This window comes from Onychostruthus taczanowskii, unplaced genomic scaffold (assembly GCF_017590055.1).
Source record: "Onychostruthus taczanowskii isolate IOZ18803 unplaced genomic scaffold, ASM1759005v1 scaffold22, whole genome shotgun sequence".
Taxonomy (NCBI): domain Eukaryota; kingdom Metazoa; phylum Chordata; class Aves; order Passeriformes; family Passeridae; genus Onychostruthus; species Onychostruthus taczanowskii.
The window spans coordinates 7,847,909-7,864,334 of NW_024499462.1; positions in this window are offsets into that span (position 1 = coordinate 7,847,909).

Here is a 16,426-nt window from a genome sequence, read left to right on the forward strand (position 1 = left end):
GCCTTACCAACAACTTGAATCTTCACATGCAAGCTTCCAGACTAAAGTTAAATTCTGCCAAGATCACAACTATCACATCTATTCCTGTTAGTCATTTCTTTGCTTTCCAGAAGCATCTCTTAGTAATGAGGACTGAAATGACATATTTTCTACCTTCCCCCTTTTCTTAGAAAGGATAATTTCTCCCTGGTTCCTAAAATCACAGACTTCGAATCCATCAAGTCTCTGACCATTACAGGGATCTCCAGATAAGCTTCTTTGAAATGTGAGTCAAGGGAAAGGAAGGAGATGGTGATGGTTTTTTCCTCAGCTGAAGTTACTCAGATTGACAGGCATCTGATGCTTTCCATTTAGTATTTTTATTCTGTACTAAAAAGCATAAAAAAATCTGTGGATGTATGCATAATTTTAGTGCACCACCACCACACAAAACAGAAAGCAAGAAGTGGTGCATAAAAATTGCAGCAGGGGAGAGCAGAGACAGATAGAACTATTGAAAAATAAATAGATTTGCAGGATCTAAATACTTTATGGATGCACAGAAAAGGACACTTGAAGTGAGTGTCGCTATAAATGTTGCTGCTTTTAATTAATTAGGAATACCAGGCTAAGCCAGTCTGAAAGTGAAAGAAAAGTGACAGTAGTAATACATACAGTTATTGAACAAGTCTTTTTTTACCATCAGGAAATGTTCAATTTGGGAATATGACCATTAGGTATATCCCATTTTAAAAACCCTGACCAAACAACCAGAACTCCAAACATGGTCCCTGGATATGCATAAATTCTGTCTATAGTGAGTACATAGGGACCAGAGTGCTACACGGTCATAGTGGCAATTTGTCCTGGATTTGGTGATATCTGTAGACTACTTGGGCCTGGAGTTACAAGAGAATAATATAACACCAAGAAATACAGGACAAACAGCATGCTCAGATCAAATCTAACATGCACAAGAACATGCAGAGTAAATCCAGTGCATAATAGATGTGTCTGCTTCTTTTCAGGAAATGTTGGACAGAACTCTGGTAGCTGTAATTGTGTGTTTTTACCTGTAAGAATATATAGCAATTTTCATAATAAATCAGGCATGTACCTCTAAACTCAATAATGGTATTTGCTAACATGGATTCCCCATCAAAGTACTGCAGAGACATCTGAATTGCAGAGAGCAATCAATCTCTGATGTCCTGCACACATCTGGAGCAGCACTGCAGCATGCAGGCTGGAGCAGCCACATCTCTCGGAGTGCTGTGATGCTGGGCACTGCTCCCTGTGTGGTGATGTGTCCCCATGAAAAGGATGGCACTTGCTGTGCATCTTAATGTGCTGCTGTAGATCAGTCTATTCCCAATTCTTTCCCCAAAGCACTTTACTGAAGCACGACCACAGACTCGAGCTTGCTTCTCCTCTCAGATATGCTCACCCTCTGCTCTAACTCCTCCACTCTCCCTTCTGTTCTGTTAGGTTTATTTTCATCACAGTTACAGAAGTTTCATGCTGAGCAAGTAAAATGATAGTTCCTTTTCTAAAAATCTCTTGATCTTTCCCAAAATAACTGCATCTACCAGACCTGTGAACCAGACCAAAATACCCTTCACTAGTATTCAAAGGCAGAGAAGATAAACAGTGCTATATAAATCAGATTATGTTCCCCAGTGCAGAAATTCCTTCCCAATAAATCTTTTTCTAGTATTTTATTGCTCAGATCAACACAGATACACACTGTCCACTATTTTTTTTTCTCCTGGGAAGGGGACAGTTTACTTGAAGCCACAATCAAATGAATCACATTTACACCTTGTAAAAAATTAAAGCAGCAAATTAAGCTGCAGATGAGAGATACATCACACTGCAGAATATTAGATTAACTTAACTTAAAGCAATCCATCAACTAAGAAAGGAAGAAAGACCCATCCATTTATTCTAGATAATTTCTTTTGCTGAAAGGAAATTTTTCATTGGTATCTGCAGAGAAAATAGTTTCTGCCTATCATCCCTGGGATGTGCCTACAAGAGCAGGCATAAATACAGCTCAGGTCCCCCAAGTTGAGGCCCAGCTTTACCTCAGGAGCTGTAGAGGCACAAGACCTGCCTGAGACCACTGTTCCTCTCAGCAGTGCTGACCAGTAAATGCTTCACCAGAGCTGAGCTTGTTCCTCACCTGAGGAACAGGGACACTGCTGGCTCCTTTCTCTGCCACTGACCCTCTACCAGGTAACCAATGAGATATCTTTTGCTTTTTCAGTTTGGTGTAAACTTTTCCAGTGCAAAAATTGCTCCCTGTGCATTTGTACAGCACCCAGCTCAATCAGCACCTGAGCAGTATCTCTTACAAAAGATTTCCAGATTATGTGCAAACAGAAAGAGCTTTTTACAGCTTGACATTGCTGTTCTATAAATTTGCATTCCCAAACCATCTTATTTTGTCAATCTTTGAAACTAATTAGTTTGCATATAAAATCAAAGTTCATTTGGCCCAGGATTTCTGTACCTGGCTGCTTGTCAGTGCTTTGTGCAGTGTTATGAACCTCTGTTCCCCCATCAGTATTCACTGCAGCAAGATGATGAACGACACTGAAGATGTGTTTATCTGATATGAGTTCTTACTTGTCTTCACCCATTTGCTATATACCTCATTTTGTTTCCTTTGTTGTCTTCGGTCTTTTACCAAGGAAAATTGTTACACTTTTTTTCATGACTACCATTTTCTGCATATCCATGAACCTGATCCAGCTTCTTTGAAAAAATTTCTATTGACTTCAGAACACATTGCAACTGGCCTCTATAGAGGATGAATGTGTCTGGCATGCCTGACGCTGCAGTACCACCACCTACTCATCCTCTCTGGTTCTTGTCTCTTTTGGGCTTCACACTTCACCGGCTCTGCCAATAACTGCCAATAAAATGCTAACATTTAACTTCCTGGCTTGCATTTCAGAAATATCCCAACCTCTGGCCATGCTGGCAGCATGTGGCAATCCTGCCTAAGCCTCAGTCTGCACTCTGACCTCAATAAACAACAGTACCTTTGATACCCAAAAGCCAACAAGAACCAGCTCATCTTGTCAATCTCTGAACCAGCAGGAAGGTCTCATCATTTTGTGACATGCAGCTTAATCCATGACTGATCTTGGTCCCTTTTAAGCAGTCAAGCATACGTGCTCTAGTTCTCCATCATCAGTAAAAAGCATTTTTTTCTGGATGTGACAATGTAAACATAATGCAATACACAAAAGAATTTTACCCATTACAGGATGTAAGGTAGCAATCTTTACCTGGGACTTTTATTTTCCAATTCATATGTAACTTTGCAGGACATGTCATTTCAATTGGAAAAAACAAATTATGCCAGAAAGAATTCAGCTCATCTTCTCTCTCCATAAGCCCAGCCAAAGGCTTTTTAATTATCGAGCAAGAGTCAGTAAAACATCTCCACCTCCTTTGCAGGATCCTCAGGCTCCAAACTCATTATCAGATTGCTTTTTAAGAGTCAGCAAATTAAACTCCCTCCAGCGTTATAATCACCACTGTGATTATAATTCTGTGGTGCAGTGAAGTTTTAGGATGCTACAGACTTGGAGCCAGTGTTACAACCACAGACTGCACCACAGCCCCCACCAAGCAGCACCACACTGGGAAGCTCAATCTGCTTACTGGAACAATCTTTAAATAGTATTAACTGGCAGACAGCATTTCCTCTAACTCAGGCTGCAGCAACACTAGGGGGTTGTAATGCATCCCAAATAGAACACAGCACATGCTTCGTAAGCTGTCCTATAACTGGCTCTTATTTATTAGAGACTCAACTCTCCCATAAAGTAGGCTTGGAAAGACAACAGGAAGAAACAAAACAACTATATTATTTTTCAAACCATTATTTTCAAACTATTGCTTCAAAACCAGCAATTTTTTGACAGCCATTTTTTGAAAAGCTATGCTTTTTAAGTAACCATTACAAAATTATAGTTGAGAATAATTCAGAAAGCATTCTACTTGATCAAAAACCAGTAAGCCAGAGATGGCACCTTCAGGCTCTAAAGTTTTCTTTACCAAGAAAAAAAAAAAATCCTCTTTTATGTTTTAGCCACAGGCTTGAAAGATGAGCGTGAAGGGTTTGGACCATTTCTCAAGCACTTAGTACCTGCCAGGTGAGGTCCAGGTATGGATAAAATTTGGCTAGACTTTAAAATCAGCTTCTAGGAACACTCTTAAATCTGCCTGCAAGTAGATGCCAATTGTAATCTAGTCTCTCTTGGAACTCTGTCCCTTATTAGATTCAATAATCACTCTTCTGAATGACAGCAAAGGGAAATTCACTAAAAACTGTTTTGGAGATGTGAAAGGATCCCTCCCAGTGTGATAATTACTATGTTTCCATTTCTGTTAATGACATCTAAGAACTGGAAACAAAAGTAGTGCTGGAGGATTAAGTAATTATGGAGTATTAGATGCATTTGAAGAGCAGGGTCACAGAAAAAGGCAGGAGGAGGAAAGAGTGAGCATGCTGTGGGCTGCTCATCAGCTTGAAAGCTGTAAAATATTCTCCCTTACTCACAGCGTGGTGGCTGTAAAGGACACAGACTCACAGCACAGATCAGCTGTTCTTTATTGTCCCCATTCTGGAGAGCTACATCTTTTATGGGTAAGTAAAGCTCTTGTTAACTGTAGATGGATACAATCTCTAGTCTATGCTTAATTTTCTCTCATCTAGAAATTGCAGATGCATGTGACAGAAATAGAAAACTAATTTAGGATCATTTAAATATACAAGTGTAATTCTATGATAAATGCAATACTATAGGTGACCTAAAATTCTTGTGTCTATTTCAAACAATACTTAACACTTACAGTCACATGAAAATTAAGGCTTGTTTAAAGAAAACTAGTAAATTATAGGAATGGCAATGTAAAGGGAACTTGAAGCATTGGAAAATGATGACTTCTTATGAAATTTAAGTATTTGAAAGAGAAGAGAAATTCATTGCTCTCCATTGACAGTACAACATCTATCAAAGCAAATATGCTCACATGTGCCTCTGCATACATGCTGCACATTGCCAAGCATTACTGAGGGGACTGGAGCTGCATTTAGGTGGTCCAACCTTCGAATATGCTTCTTTATGACTCAACCCTCAGCACAGGGAAAGCTGGAGTACAAGCCCTTAGCTCTGACCTTGCCACGTGAGAGGAATGCCTTACGTACTGGATTTAAAATATACCTTTGAGACTTTAATTTCCATTAGTCTCCAGATCATTCCAAGGTATTGGTTAACTGGATCTAAGGGTTCAGCCATCCACCTTCATTCATGTGATGGCAACTCACATCACAGCTGGACCTTGTGACATCAGCAGAACTAATTTTAGTAATACTCAATATGTTTAAGGGTGAAATAATCTCTCTTTAAGAGCAGTATGACAACTGAGCTGCTATTTAGAGTAATTACTTTCCCAGTCAATTAAATCATTATTCAAGTAAAGTTAAGCATTTCAGTAGTTTTGGGACACTGATAAAAAAGCAGGTCAAAATTTAACATAAAACACTTTAAACAGTCAGAAACATTTAGTGGACTAAACTAGTATTAGACAGGTATTGCTTCTGGCTAAACTACCTCTACTGTACAGGTCATTTCTATAGGACTGACTTTCTATTGCAATTCAGGTGGAGACAGCTGAACTTGGTGAATTGTTTCTTCTACTCCTACATCATTTATGTATACCTGTCCTACTTTCTGAATGTTCTGCTCAGAAGGCTTATCCTTTTGATATGTTTGATGGTCATGGCTCAAAGTTTTTATTTCCACTTTTGTTCTTGCTCTTTCCAGCCTGATTTTACCCACACAGGACTGTTGCTGCTGCCCAAGTACAGAACTCTGGGCAGGATAATAACAAATGACAAACAGAAACCCGCACAATTCTAAGTTCAGGTCAAACTTATCTTAAAAAAAAAAAAAAAAAAAAAAAAAAACAAAAAAACCAAAAAAAACCCATTAATTCCTGTAAAGAAAAAAAAAAAAGGAGATAATTTTTAGATGTAGACTATGTTACCTTCCTTACGTCTAAAAATACTAAAGCCAACCCAGAAGATATTACAAATTCCTTGTGTGTGCAGTTTTCAGCATTCCCCAGCACCTTGCCATTTGCTTTCAACAGCATTATAAGCCCATAATGCATCAATACCATAGGGAAATCCCACAGCTGCTGCTTTTAATACAAGTTGCTTTTCCTTCTCAATTTTAAAGCATTGTATCAGATGCACTTAAATAAATCAGAGTCAGCAAACTTATTGCTGTCTAGAACCTAATGAAAATTCAGCTACTCTTATTCTTTAGAACTAGAAATAGACTGCACCAAAGTCAATAAAGCCATCCTGACCTGCACAGGCTGCAGGGGGGGAGACAGGGTCCCAGAGCAGTTTTGAACCAACTCCTCAAAGGCTCTCAGCCTCTTTTCTGAGGTGCTTTGTGAAATAAAGCTCTTGCACTTGAGGAAGGATGAGATTGTGTCTGAAGGCTCATACCCCGGTATGTGTCCATCTTTTCTGTTTCTAAGGACTTGTTTGTATCACAGGGTCAACAATAATCTAAAAAAAGAAAAAAAAAAAAGGAAAAACAATCCCCATCTTCTTGCTCTGTTGCAATCCAAGTAGCTTAATATCCAGTTTCCTAAAGCTCTCATTCTTGTGCTTAGGGATCCTTCCAGAGGCACTAAAAAATCTAAACTAAGTAAATAAAATACAGTGCTGCTTGGAAAGAGCTAAATTATCTTTTCACTGTTCTAATATCAAAATCAAATTTTCAGGGGGAGCTGTTCTCTAATGGAAATACAATTAAAATTCAATCTATACAGAAAAAGTGCTTCATTCAGGACCCAGTCCAGGGAAGGACAGTGACAGTACATTGTTGTTTATAAACTGGAATGGGGACTTTGCTATGGTCCCTTGTAGTTAAGAGTACAAAACTATATCCTGTCAAGTCTAAAAACATTTGGGAATAAAAGCAGCTCAGCTTTATTGAAAGATCTGTAGAAACTCCTTCAAAAACACCAGTTCCAGACAAGAAAAACAAATGCCCATTAAAAGAAATTACCCCATGTTACAAATTAGAGAATATCTTCAGACTATTAGAATTATCAGAAGTATTTGGAATCAGTGCTGTTCAATACAGGTGTTGAATCCAGCATCCCAAAACTATTTTACCAAATAATTTTATCATTCTTTAACTTATTTGTTGGAAAAAAAAAAAAAAGGTAGAACAATAGGTAGAAATGTAGCCACGAAGAAATTTAGCCAAGACAAGCCCAGCACAGCAAAAGAATCTTAGGACTTGCTCAGAGATAGTCCCTCCCTCTCTCTATTAAATGTTTCTTTTTCTGAAAAGCCCCTCCCACCCACTTGGAATTTTGATATTAATAACATTATTTAGATAATTCCTAATGATTGCAAGCATTTCTTCCAGACAAATAAAATTGAGAGAAACCTGCCAAGAATTTTGAACCAGATAGTTCTAGGTAACATCAAAAAAGCTTGCACAGCATTGCATAAACATGAATTTGTCCAGGAAAATCTTATTGCAACCTTCAGTGTCCAGGCAATACCAACCCACTCGTGCAGCAGAGCTCAAACCTACTCACACGGCACAGGTAACCAGGTCAACATAGTTAAGTTTAAACAACAAAGAAATTACTCAGAGAAAAAAAAAATAGGATTTTTAAAATTGCTAAGACACCTGTGCCTACCTGCATACATTTAAAATCTGATCCTTCTTGCTCTGTTGGGAACAAGCATAAAAGTAACACTTCATAGATATTGAAAAAGTGATGCACAAGTAAGCAGATTCTGTTGAGCAACTTGGGTTTGGAGCAGAGCTCTAAATTGTAGGTCATATCTTACAGCAGTGTGTTACTTGCATTAAGCACCAACAGAGCTTATAAGGCCATAGCTTTAAAATATGTGTCAGAAGAGAGAATGATCTTTTTTTATGGTACAAAGTCTCTTATACTGCATAAAAATATCCAAACACACACACCCACTAAGCAAGGAAAATATTCCTGGCATGTCCATTATGCAACCAACTTCCATAGTGCCTTCCAAGGATCCTCTTCACACCTCTCTCATTATAAAATGGGTCAAAAGCACATGTCAGGATCAACACCATAATATTCAGCACTACAAAATTGCAGACAGCGCCACAAAATCATTTATATTTAACAGAATTTAGGCAAATTCCCACTACTGTCCATTTTATTCTGGAAAACTCTGAGATTAATAAGGTACCTCACTCCATAGGTCTTGCAATCCCCTTCAACAGTGCAGGAACAAAATCCCCCTCTCTCAATGGCTTTTTCCAGATCTTGAGTGGAGTCATACAAGAAATTAGGAAGAAAAAGACAGGTGCAGGGAGAGGACAAGTTGCAGACGAAATACACTTTTTTGGCATTGTACCAGAGCAGCAAAAGTGAAATGTATGCCCTTTCCAGGCCTACAATAAATCTTTGTACTATAGCTCTTCAAACATTTGTCACACACAAGGAGAACAGACAAATGCTCAGGCCTATACTTGCACAGAAGCCACCATTAATTAATCCCTAGAAGTTCAGGAATTTTCATCTGGACAGTGAAACCTTTGTGCTGTGCCTTTTTAGGGGGAGCCAAAGCACAAAAGGCCAATAATTGCATTTGCTTTGTTATTTTCCATTTCCCCACATAGGTCTCCTGCCACTGGGCTCCCTGGTGGAGCCTCCTTGCTCTGCCAGCTGTGTCCAACGCCCACCTACGCTCCCAGCAGATTGATTAGCAGGGAGAGCTGAGGGCTGGGCTGATGCTTTCATATCAGCAAAAAGGCTTCTGCTTTTACACAGCTGTTCTTTTGCTTGGCCAAAAAGCCCCTTGTAGGAGTTGTCAGCCAAAGGAAATTAGTGTTTTCTCTGCCATGGAGTCTAATTGGTTTTCTCTCCACTGACAGCTCTTCAAGCTAAATTTAGGAAGCGAGGAAAATTAGGCTGAATGCTATTTGGCTGAGACTATGGCCCACTTCCCATACACACATGATAACCACATGGAAGGGTTCCTTTAATTCAGTGTATGCTGCAAAACTTAAGATGTATATTAACTGCATGATCAAAGGCGTCTTTAGAGATCAACATCACTCAACAAATGCAGAAAACTAGATCTCCAGTGAGCAAGACAGAAATTTCATTCATTTCCATAAATGAAGCCAGCTGTCACAATTTGTCTGATTGCTTATCTGCTCACATGATACACTGACAATTGACTCCTCTTTCACAATACATGATGAAATCAACACCTCCTGGAACCAAACAACTGTGAAAGAAGTTGAACTTTGATTTAAACCGTCAAGTTTCCTGACCCCTTGTTTACAGAAAAAAACCTATCTGAAAATATTACCCAAACACAAATTGTGCTGATGGTATATTACTCATTGCTTTTGAGCACAGCATATTTGTGGCTATTCCTGCAAGCATGACTTCCAGCCTTTGGACCCAGAATTTCCTTATCATGCATAACAAATGGAGTATCTGGGAGCTCAGGCTCAGCATTAGCCTATGAAGCTGGAGTATGTCCAACAGACTATTCCCTAAACACTAAGTCAAGTTATCAGGCATGTAAAAAGGCACATACTGGTACACAAGCTTACAATATTGTGATACCTTTACACTAAAGTGAATTTTACCCTTATTCTCCATCCCTCAAAAAAGGAGCAAGTTTAATACAATGCAATTAAGCAGCTTTTCATGCTCTTTGGCACATATGTTCTCCCTGACTGCACTTGGCTGCCTTATTTTGACTTATCTCACTGACCTGTTTTAGGTTATCATATTTTTCCTGTTATCTGTTTTCAGTCAGGGTTCTGCAGCCATTTTTCTGGTTGACTCCACAGGGCATAACATCAGCCACAAACAAAGAGGATCTGCTTTCTACCCACAGCTTTCCCCACACACTTTTTGCTGTACTACCTCCTTGGTAGAATTAAGTTACCCAAGAATAAAGCCAAAAATTATAAAAACATAAGTTGCTTCCCCCCCTTCCAATCAATCTCCATTTCACAATCAATTGCCATTTTTTTCTTACCATAACAATATATTAATTTGGGTTACCACCAGAATATCAGTATCTCCTTTTACTGCTGAGCCTGCATTTCTCTACTAGTTTTCTGAAAACTTCTTCTGTCCATCTCAATTTATTTTTCTACCATACTGCTAAGTGATTTCTTTACCTCATTAAAAAAAGGGGGCCATGTGTGACACCACATCAAAGAGAGCATTTGTGGCTGTCCTACCTGATTTGTGACAATTAAGAGAATTTTAGACATGGATTAAAAAAAAAAAAAATTTAATCCTTGTGATTAATAGAGAACATTAATGCAAGTACTAGCCAGTCAGGCTTAAATTCCTGTTTTCATCAGCCCTTCCACCTACTGCTCAGGCTAAACAGTGAAAATCTCCTTTAAAACCTGCTACTTTCTCATGTTCTTTGAATAGCAAAACATTCAAAGGTCCAACCCATAGAATTATAGGTATTGAATACTTTAAGGAGCTCATTGAATACTTTAAGGGCCAATGCAGTCCAGAAAGGCTTCAAAAGCAATGAGCAAAGGCTAAATTCTGGGGACAACACAGTGGGCTGTCCCTTGCTTTCCAGTTCTAGGCAAGAGGTATTTTTAGAGCACACTTATGTATTTTGCTATTAACATTGAGAATAATTACCCAAAGTCTAGACCAAGAGAAAAGAATATTGAGGAAAATATGGACCCTTTCAGATCCTCAAAGTGGTTGGAAGGAGATACTTGAATTCGCAGGTAATGACAGGGCTCCAGCTTTCTAGGAAAACTATACTCGTCCATTCCTATTCCTTTCCTCCTTGAACAGAGTTCCTGAAGAACGCAGAAGAACAAGAGTTAAAAACCAGCTAGGTCAGGAGTTGTTCATAATTATATCCCTTTCATCCTCAGGATATTAATTTTAAATTCTCTCCCCAGGTCCTTTTTAATCTCGTGATTTTTCTCATCACCCCTGAGTGCAGTGACAGAGACACAAAATGTATCTTTTAACATGGCCGTAAGTGGCTTTCCATGGAGACAGAGATAATAGCTTATCTGATTTATAGGACAATTTCCTTGCCATGGGTTTGAAAGTCTGAAGAGATGGAGGATCTGTTCCTCCAATACTCTACTTCATGTACCAAGATAAGGTAGTTCTATTGGAAAGAATATAAGTCAGCCTAGTCCCAAAACAGTTGCATGACTTTCTAGAGATGAAATAAAATAATTCACCACAGGAGAAATTTAAAAAAAAAATCTTGCCTTGGATTGAATTGTATCTTTCTCCTCCCTTCCCTGGTAATGAAATCAAAAGCAGCAGCTTTTGCTACCCTTGGTTACAGCAAAATGCTATAATCATGTAGCTGCACCACTCACAGCCAGCAGGAATGTATTTGACCTTACAGGCTTTATTTGCTCTTAACACACACTTGCCAGCCCTCCTGGACTTTTCCATCCCCAGTTTACACCTTTATGTTTCATATGAAACAAATTTAATATCACATTCCCAGGCAAAGAGACCTAGAGCTTTATTTCGACTACTATACAGTAATGCTTCTACTCAGCATACAGGTACATTCATTACCATAGGTTCATTTAGGACATGGCAAAACAAATCAGGAATTACATTATCTATTTCAGGGAAGAGCATTAAAAAAATACTGTGAGAAAATGGAAACTTACAGCTACATGATTTTGCAGGCTGTCACACTAACATGAATGCAGGTCAACTTTTCTTTTTGCTTTGTTTTTAATTACATTGCTAGACAAACCCATCAGCTATTTTGCAGTATTATGAGTTAAAATTTTAGTTTCTTCAGGCTACACCTGATGCTTTTCAGCTACTCTTGACCTGCAGAACTCTAGGAGTTTCTCAACCCTAACCCTCATCCCTCAGTTGTTACACAGGATATGTCAACATAGGGACTTCTGTTTCCTGCCCTGGTGATACAACTATTTACAGCAAACTACAGTCAAGAGAAGGCCAGATGACAATTTCAACAAGAAAAAAAAAAAGAAAAAAAGAATGAGTTATTTTCTCTCTCAATCCAAAATTACTTTGTGGTACTTACCTCTAGTCCATGTTCTGCAAACTAAATTACAAACAAATTTGACATAAATACTTTAACAAATTTAAGTGCAATTAAACAACATGAAACTTCCACCAAAGAAGATCCCTGTGGAGTTGATTACTAGGAAAAAAGCATACCTGGGAAAGGATATATAATGTCTTCTTTTACTGTTCTTTAATCATCTATTACAAGAGACATTAGACAAAGCTAAATAGACCCCTACTGTGAATAACTACCTCAATCTTTATATTCTGAATAAACACATTACCTTGTTTTTCTGTTTTGAATAATACTGATGATAATAAGCCATGGAAGAACCTTCTAAACTATACTAAAGGTAAGTGACAGAAGAATAAGTTCAGTATGTGAAATTACTGAAGGATGAGGCAGCAAAACACAAGGCATTTGACTAGATCAAGTTGATTCAAGACCTCAAATTGGCTCACACTGCTCAGGACCCAAATAACAATAAGTAATACCATGAGTAGCATTTATATTGAAGTATAGAATCTATACTTCCTCTAGAAATAAAGGGAAATTTTCTACATATGTGAGTGGCTATAAAAAGGAAAAAATCAGAAGTCATTGCTGTTTTAGGAGGGGCAAAGTCAGATGCTGAAAGAGGGAGATATATGGCATTCTCTCAGTTTCTGAGGAGTTTATAGATCAAAACTAGCACTGAGAATTGACACAGCAGTGGTTCAAGGGATCTACCTCAAATTGGCTCACACTGTTCAGGACCCAAATAACAATAAATAATTGTTATTTGGGTCCTGAGTAGCATTTATATTGAAGTATAGAATCTATACTTCCTCTAGAAATAAAGGGAAATTTTCTACATATGTGAGTGGCTATAAAAAGGAAAAAATCAGAAGTCATTGCTGTTTTAGGAGGGGCAAAGTCAGATGCTGAAAGAGGGAGATATATGGCATTCTCTCAGTTTCTGAGGAGTTTATAGATCAAAACTAGCACTGAGAATTGACACAGCAGTGGTTCAAGGGATCCAAAGAGCTCACTCCTCATGGCTCTTTCGCCACAGCAGAAGCCACATGAAGTTGCTGTGCTACAGCACGTTTTCTGCACTATTGTCTCTGCTCTCATTAGGATGATCGAAAACCAACTCCCACAGCAAAAGCCTGGTTCCCATGACTTTTACTCAATATCTTACGTACAGATTTATGTGTGAATTAATAATCTATGCCTTCAGCTCAGGAAAAAAGCCTTTTGTACCTCAGTCTCAAGAGATTTCTAAACTCAGGCCCTGCAGGCAAGGAGCGCCCATTTCCCTCTCTTCTACGGTGAATTACTAAAGCTGATGAGTGATATCCTAGCAAAAATGCTGATTCAAGAGAATGAATAGTATTCCTTCAGAACATGTTTATTCTGCTAAAAGCCTCCTCAGAGGCCAGGGGGGTGAGCAGTCCCTGCTGTCTGACCAGCTGGCTGGCCTGGCTGGCACCCTTCCAGCCTGGCTCCCCGCCGGCCGGGCAGCACGCCACGCAGCCCCCAGCTGGCCGAGAACCACTTCTGCAAAAAACCTGACACAAATCCTTCTGGTTTGCCTCTAGCTCCACCGTGCCAACAATCTATTCCAGCATGGGATGAAACAAAATGTCAGCACCCCGGAATTTTCCACAAAGGAGAAATAAATACTCTTTTCTGGTCAGTTTTAGTCACAATCTGTATATGTTCTGTCTACTGCTTTTTCACATAAATAACTATCTTAACAGTATCTACTTCACTGCCTCTGCAGAAGCAGAGGACTTGAAATTAAGGAGCATTGAGGAATCAGACCCAATGTGATTACGTTAATCAAGTTTTTATGAATAACAAGCATGATAAAATTCTGAATCCCTGAGAAAAGGGTTCAGTACTTTAATACTGTTCTAGTTAAATGCTGCTTTCTGTGAGGCTTTTATGAGTAACTCTCCAGTCAGCTACCACTCATGCTACTCATTTCAAAAATACTACAGATTGAAACCAGAGGGGTATTTTACAAGGACTTTGTCATCATGCATATGATGCTATTCTGCTATCTATTCCCTGGAGAAATGACAAAGCGTCTGGATTTCTAGATACTGCTGTACTGACCCAATGAAACACCACTATGGACTGCTCCCTGCTATTTGTAAAACAACCTCCTCCATCTTAAGAAATCCTGTCTCTCCATAGCTTTATAGTTAGAAATAGCTTTATAATTAGAAATATTTTAGAAATGTATTTGCAAACATCACTATTGTTCTAATTAAAGAACACAGTACTAGAAGTCAAATTCCAACATATTTTGGGTCTTGAGAAGGCAAAAGCAGTATTCAATAGATAATTCAATCTCATAGGCTTCTAATTTATTTCATGTTGCTCAATCAGCAGCTGTAGCCTTCTGCCCACTCCCATTAGATCTTCATTTAAGATCTAACCTGATTCAACTGTCAGGTTGCTCAGGTGGTTTGGGGTTTTTTTCTGTCTTTTTTGTGTAAAAAAGCTGCATTCTACTGTACTTCATTTACACAAAATTATTTATTCAGCAAATTTTGGCAGGAAAACTGGAACTGGTAAATTCAGATATTTTTCTGGAGATGGCAACTTCCTTAAAGCAAAAAAGCAAATCTGTTTTAAGTAACTGATTTTAATTTTTTAAGCCATATCATTTTTCTTCTTAATAGGCAATAACCGCTTTTAATTATGTTCTACTTCAATTCCCTTTACTTCATTCTCTTTTCAAAACAGCTCAGGACCCTTCTGTTCCTCAGAGGTAAATTCCTTTATGCACTGAATTCATGTCTTTTCATTTAAAAAAATCTCACATTAATTAATGGATACATTAGGGACAGAGAATATAGCGAGTTCACCAAACAAAAATAAGTGATCAATTATTAATCCTCAATTTCTGACTCATTATTCATGAGTCAGCATTTTCAATGAAACTGTTTGTAAAGCAGAAATGCTATTTTACTACTGTTTTGGTAACATCCTACATAATATCCTAAACATTAACTACTTCAGACAGCAGTTTTCCGGCAATATTTTTTACATTAATTGCAGTCACTTTAGGTCTTTTTGTTTTAGAAAGCAGATGGAGGAATCTTCATATTAAAAGGACAGAAAATTTCTAAACAAAACAATAAAATAAGTGGTAGCCAACTGTCAGAATTGGATGCTATACTACAGAGTTTATAAGAGATAAAAAGATGATTCATTACATCATTAACTGTGACATGCAGAACAGCACTGAGATCAACAACAGCTTTAATAAAGTTGAAAGCAGTAAGAGTGGGATGGGTTTACAAAAACAGTTGCGAGGAATGTGGGAAATTAAAACGCATAAGTCTGATCTCTGCACAGGTAAATTGTAGGACTATAGTAAAGCACAGAGATACTAAACACAGACAGGATAAAAAAGGATAGTCTCTCTGACTTTTGTGGAGGTGAACCTCCACAACCTGTCTCAGCCTGTCTCTAAACATATTTTTAAGGAACTGGTAAGAAGGTCAATAAAGGAGATACCATTAATGCATTTCAATTTCTACAAACCTTTCAATAACCTCTATCTAAGTTATCTTGGGATATGAGAGATGATTATCTGATGAAGTCTGAAGAGCAGAATAAAGGCTGCTTTTACAATAGAAAGCCAAAATTATTAAAGGTTACCTTTGCTGGAGCCTGTGCAATTCAATATACTAATAAATGACCTAGAAATAGCAGAATGGTAAGGAGTTTTTTTATTATTTGGAGGACTCAAATTTTACTGGAGATAATTGCAGGAAAATGGTATCATCCTGTGTGACTTGGGATAAAGGGACACATCAAGCTCAGTGCCTGCAAATGCAGAACAACCTACATGGGGAAAAGATGGCCAAATCATAAATGATGGTGGGGTTTAAGTTACCTCCTGCTGCCTGGAAGGTAAGAGATTATTTTGATTAACTGGACAAAAGCCAATCTCCAATAGACAAAGAATTAACAGAGTAGAAAACAAAATATGACAATCTCTCTGAATCCCAGTTCATCTGAGTCTTGAGAACACTTTCAAATTCTAGATCCTAACGAAGAATAAAAGTGAGGTGGAAAATTATTCAGGCAAGTGATCAAAGTTTCTGTAAATACTAAGCAAATTGGCAGAGGAATTACAAAGGAGGACTATAGTAAAAATCCATCTGATTATGACAGACATGGAAGAGCAAATAGTAAAGGATAATTTCTTTCTCTTACAACAGCAACTCAAAGGCCATCAACTTTGACCTTTTTGGTAAATATTTCAAAACAAAGGGAAGTATCTTCCTCTTATAACAGTGAAAC